This window comes from Propithecus coquereli, unplaced genomic scaffold (genome assembly GCF_000956105.1).
Source record: "Propithecus coquereli isolate 6110/MARCELLA unplaced genomic scaffold, Pcoq_1.0 Scaffold13, whole genome shotgun sequence".
NCBI lineage: Eukaryota > Metazoa > Chordata > Mammalia > Primates > Indriidae > Propithecus > Propithecus coquereli.
The window spans coordinates 153022-159143 of record NW_012137191.1 but is presented as its reverse complement, the minus strand read 5'-3'; positions in this window follow the sequence as shown (position 1 = coordinate 159143).

The window sequence follows — 6122 nt, the reverse complement described above, 5'->3', positions numbered from 1 at the left end:
ATAACTTACCTAACAATTAAAATAAAAAATAATTTTTTACTGCAACATTTCTTGGGATAGTCTTAAAGCAGCTATGGCACTGAATCTATCTCTGTGAGCTCTCCAGATCCCAGAGAGAAGTAATATTAAGCACTTTCTATTAATGAAACAAATCTTTTAAGTATAACTTACCTCACAATTAAAATAAAAAATAAATAAATAAACAAATGATTGTGCAGTTGCTCCACAAACATAAACCAGAGTGGAGTTTTACAGTGTTGTGGTGTGTGTGTGAAATATCCTATTGATTGAGTTTCTTTTGTTTATTGTGCTATGTTGACATTGGATATCATGGTATGCATACTGCCAGCAATGGATATGTTCATGCTAACAATAATTCCAACTTCTGTTTTTAAGGAATTAGAAGTCTATCAATGTAAATGTACTGTATGTTGTATAGTCAGTTTTGACTTTACTTCCCAGCTGTATAAATGCATATGAAGAGAGGGTGACAAGATTTCCACGTATGAAAACAAGACCCACCAAATATACTTCTTGTTGCCATGTTTTCATTTCCTAAAGATACTTTTATATTGATATTTAAGGAAATGCTGACAACCATAAAATTGCATTAAATAAAATAAATCTATGACTTATCAGATACAAACTTTGTGATTTCTTTTTATAATCATCAAAAAAAGGCAACTCTCTAGAGTTCAGGGTATAGAGATTTTAATCTGTAAAGATTAGAAATAGTCATTTGATGTCCTTACCAGCTCAGGTGGTAATCTCAGCTCCCCCAACACCTCCAGACCCTGATGAAATGCAGGCTCTGTGCCAAAGGGCAAGGAGAAGCAGCGGAGGTGTAACAGAGCTCCTTGAAGTCACATGTGTGGAGCCCTGTCCCAGGTTTGCCATTTTCCAGCTACGCAAGCTTTGAAAAGATATTTCGACTTCTAATTTCAAGTCTCCCATCTTTATCATGGGGATAACAATACTCACACTTTGCAGTATTGTGAGAATTTAATTGGTTCCAGTTTACATAAAAATAAGAGCTTTAACAAACTCAGCTTTCAATTTGTCTTAAATTCTCAGTATCCCAATAGAAGAGGAAGAGAAACATGTCCAAGAAGCCAACCAGAACATCTTAGGGAACAGATCTAAACTATTCATCCTGGAGGAGGTAGAATTTCAGGAAAGCTCCAAGACAGTAAAAAAGAAGTGTGATGAAAGGATCAGAAATAAAATGTCTTAGAAAGGCATGAAAAGAGAGAAGGGAGAAGTACAAGGAGCTGGAAAAAAAGAGATAAAAACATTAGAGGATTTAGGGAGGACATTATTTTACTCTTGGCTTGTATCCTGGCGCTGAGAGTCAACAGGTGAACACATTTTAGCTCAGGTGATTCCCACCAAGAGAGGACGTACCACAATTGCTCAACTCTGGGATAGGTATAGTTCTCTAGTAGGAAGCTGGATGAGAAAAAAGAAATATGTTTACCCAGGCTCCAAAAGCCCCTGTAGACAAATCTTCAGAACACTTTTCTAATTTCTGCTTGAGAATCATCCTGAAACACCCAAATTTGGGGGCAGTTTCCTTCATCTTTCCTGATAGGACAATGATTTTTCCACTTAATATCCTCTATGACAAATATTTGCTGTTAGCATATCCAAAGAAAGGATCCTCCAGTGTTACCAATCAGAGGAAGGCAGCTGAGTTTAGAGAGCCAATGGGTTGGCAGGTTGAGTCACGAAGCTGACTCAATGCCAGGCAGTCCCTGGAGTCACACAGGAAGCTTGTCTTTGGACTCATTAACTAAACAGAACTTTTTTATTTAGAGCAACAGGGGACTTTATTATGCATCATCTTTGGCAATTCTGGGTTAAAGCAATCACCTTGAACTATTGAATGAGAAATCCTGCTAAGTTGATGAGAGTTCCATTGGAACCAAGAGGGAGAAGAAATTTGGGTCCTGTGTAGAAAGCCAAGATTTTCCCACTGGCCAGATACAAGGGGGATGAACTCTCTGGGATTTACTATGTAAGCTGAGAACTGATAGAGTTTACCTCTGGATCATCTTCCCATGTGTATATGAAATAGGTTTGTAAATACAACTGGGATGAGCATAGCATAGTCAAATGAGTAAAAACAACACAAACTTGCTTTTTATTGGTATTTTACTATGCAAGACATTATAAAACAACTTCCTGCCACATCATTAGACACACCACCCCCTTACTTAGAAATAACTATTTAGCAGACATGCTCAGCAGTACTTTCTATCCATATATAGGACTCATATCTATGTTCTAGTTTGTTTCTATCATTTAAATGTATACTTTGTATATTTTTCTCATGCCTTCATGCAATATCCAGCTCATTCATTTTTAAACCCTACATGATATTTATAATGTAGATCTATGATATTTATTTAATCATTCTTCTATTGATAACTCAAACTGATTACAAATCAAATATATTGTAATCAGTACTATACTGAGCATTTTTGCACCTATATCTTGGAGATGTATGCTAGTTATTTTGTATAACTAGCATCAGCAGCTAAAAGTATGTGTATTTAAAATTTGATTTGAGGCCGAGCATGGTGGCTCATGCCTATAATCCTAGTACTCTGGGTGGCCAAGGTGGGAGGATCACTTGAGTTCAGGAGTTCAAGACCAGTCTGAGCAAGAGTGAGACCCTGTCTCTACTCAAAACAGAGAAAATTAGCCAGGCAACTAAAAACAGAAACAAAAAATTAGCTGGGCATGGTGGCGAGCACCTGTAGTCCCAGCTACTCAGGAGGCTGAGGCAGGAGGATCACTTGAGCCCAGGAGTTTGAGGTTGCTGTGAGCTAAGCTAACAGCATGGCACTCTAGCCCGGGCAATAGAGCGAGACTCTGTCTCAATAAATAAATAAATAAATAAAATTTGATTTGACAGTTTACATACTCCACCTCTCAGATGTATCAGTTTACTAGGTATGTATTTCATTCACCTCAATGTGAGATTTCTATATGGACTCCACAAGACTTCAAATCAACATTAATTTTATGCTGCATAAAACGTAAAGGGAAGCATGACATAAACAAGCTCAGAACGCTGCCTCTAAGTCATTCATCCTCCCGAAGCAGACTGCCTTAGCTCTGAAGAAGAGAAGAGCCGTGTGTTCCTACAGTTGGCAGCACAGAATTACTTAGAGAAGATATGTGATCTATAGCCAGTATATTTAAATCAGCACAAACGTGTCAGAATAATTTTTGTATTCTTGTTGTAGTGCTAACACAGGGCAACACCAATAGCAACAGGGCTTTCCAATAAAAATAGAACAAGAATTTCTTACTGCGATATCTTTCCAATACAAATACATAGCAATAACAAAGTACAAAAAGAATTTGCCACTTATTTGAAATCTGGTATTCCATTTTATGAATATACTACAATTTACTTATTATTCTGTTGACTGGTATTTGGATTATTCCAGTTTTGGCTAGTATGGATAAAGCTGTTGTGAATGTTCTTGTATATGTTTTAATGTAAATGTATGTGCTCATTTTCTTTGTACATATATTGAAATGGAATTTCTGGGTCATAGAATAAGTCTATGTCTAGTTGTAGAAACTGGCAAACTGTTTTCCAAAGTGATTGTAACACATTGTATGCTCAGTACCAGTGTATGAGAGTTTTAGTTGCTCCACATTCTTGTCAATATTTTGTATTGTTAGTCTTTTTTAGCCTTTTTCAAATTGTAGCATATTAGATGCTTGTGAAGTAGAAATTCAATGTGGTTTAATTGCATTTTTCTGATGATGTTGAGAACATTTCCAAAAACTACAAATAGAATTATCATATGATACCACACTCTCACTGCTGGGTATATATCCAAAGAAAAGGAAATAAACATATCAAATTGATACCTGTACCCCCACGTTTATTGCAGCACTATTTGTTGCTCCATTAATTAATATTAAACGTGTTTGCAGACAGGATTTGTCTTAGGAGTTTTTCAGAGCTTTGCCCTGAAGGAATATGTGAACGTGTTGGTTTGCATTTCAAATGCTGTTACACTCAGAAGGGCATCTCTGAAAGACAGTAGCAGCTGTATCCCACAAGGCGCCGCGTTTCTCAGACCTAAAGGTTTGGATTTGCTTTGTAAAGCAAAGTGAATCTGTTAAAAACTACAGGATGAGAGCTGACAATGGAGTGCCCTCCGGAACAGACAGCTGCCCGAATGGCTAAAAGCAAAGCTCTTGTTTTAACACTCTAGACTACCTGTCTCCATTCACAATAACCTAATAAATATGGAGCCAACATATCTCTGTTTAACCCCTCTGTTAAGTGATAAATTTACCTTAGAACTTAGAAGTTAATCTTTGAAAGATTTTGTAACCATTTGCTCACGTAGATAGAATTAGTTAAAGGATCTGTAGAAGCCTTTTGAAAATCTGTTAACCTGAGAGGAACTACCTGTCGTTATGTAAATCTTTTACCCCTGGCAATTATTCACTATTCCCTATAAGTCACCACGTAAGACCTCATTCGGGGCTTTTTGAGACCCAGGGAGAAGGTCTAGGCCCCCTGAGATCCCACTTTGCCTATAATCTTCATAAACTTATAAAACTGTATCTTTGTCTCTGTGTATTCTTTTATTTCTTTTATTTTCCATTTTTCTCTATTATTTTCTTATCCCTTGCAACTCTATCAAAGGGACCCGGGTTTTTGCGGGGAACATTGGCCACGTTCCCGGCAACTATTTACAATAGCCAAGATATGGAATCAACATAAGTGTTCACTGGTGGATGAAAGGATAAGGAAATATGGTATACATACACAACAGAATAATATTCAGCCATAGGAAAGAATGATACACTGTCATTTACAGCAATATGGATGGAATTGGAGGTCATTATGTTATGTCAAATAAGCCAGACACAGAAAGAAAAATAACACATGTTCTTATTCATATGTGGGAGCTACAAAAGTTGATCTCATCGAGGTAGAGAGTAGAATGATAGTTACCAGAAGCTGGGAAGGGCATATGGGTGGAGAGGGATGAAGAAAGGTTGGATAATGGGAACAAATATACAGTTAGATAGAAGGAATAAGTTCTAGTGTTTAATAGTAGGTGACTATAGTCAACAACTATATATTCTATATTTCAAAATTTTAATAGCCAGCAGAGAAGGTCTGAAATAATCCCAACACAAAGAAATGATAAATGTTTGAGGTAATAGATATTCTAAATACCCTGATTTTATCATAACACATTATATGCATGTATCAAAATATCACATGTATCTATAAATATGTACAAATTTATGTATCAATAAAATATATTTGCTTTATTAAAAAATAAAAGAACTCAAATCAGCAAGAAAAAGCAAACACCACCATCAAAAATTGGGAAAAAGACATGAACAGAAGTTTTTTGAAAGAAGATAGACAAATGGCCAAAAATAATATGAAAAGATGCTCAACATCACTAATAATCAGGGAAATGTAAATTAAAACTATAGTGAGATATCAGCTTACCCCTATCATAATGGATAATATTAAAAAGTCCAAAAACAATAGATGCTGGCATGGATGCAGAGAGAAAACAACCCTTATACATTGTTGATGGAACTGCAAATTAATACAATCTCTATAGAAAACAGTATGGAGAGTCCTCAAAGAAATAAATGTAGACCTACAATTCAATCCAGCTATTCCACTGCTGGGTATCTACCCAAGGGAATGAAGTCATTTTATCAAAAAGACACCTGCACTTGAATGTTTATCACAGCAAAATTCACAATTGCAAAGATGCGGGATCAACCTAAGTGTCCTTCAATTCATGAGTGGATAAGGAAAATATGGTATATATATATACTATGGATACTACTCAGCCATAACAAGGAAAAAAATAATGTCATCTGCAACAATGTGGAAGGAACTGGAGACCATTATCTTAAGTGAAGCTTCTCAGGAATGAAAAACCAAATACCGTATTTTCTCACTAATAAGTCGTAGCTAATAGATGGGTACACATGAGCACGAAGTGATATAAAAGGCATGAGAAACCAAGAAAAGTGGTGAGCATGGGATAAAAACTTACCTAATGGGTTCAATGAACACTATTCTGGTGATAGGCACACCAAAAGCC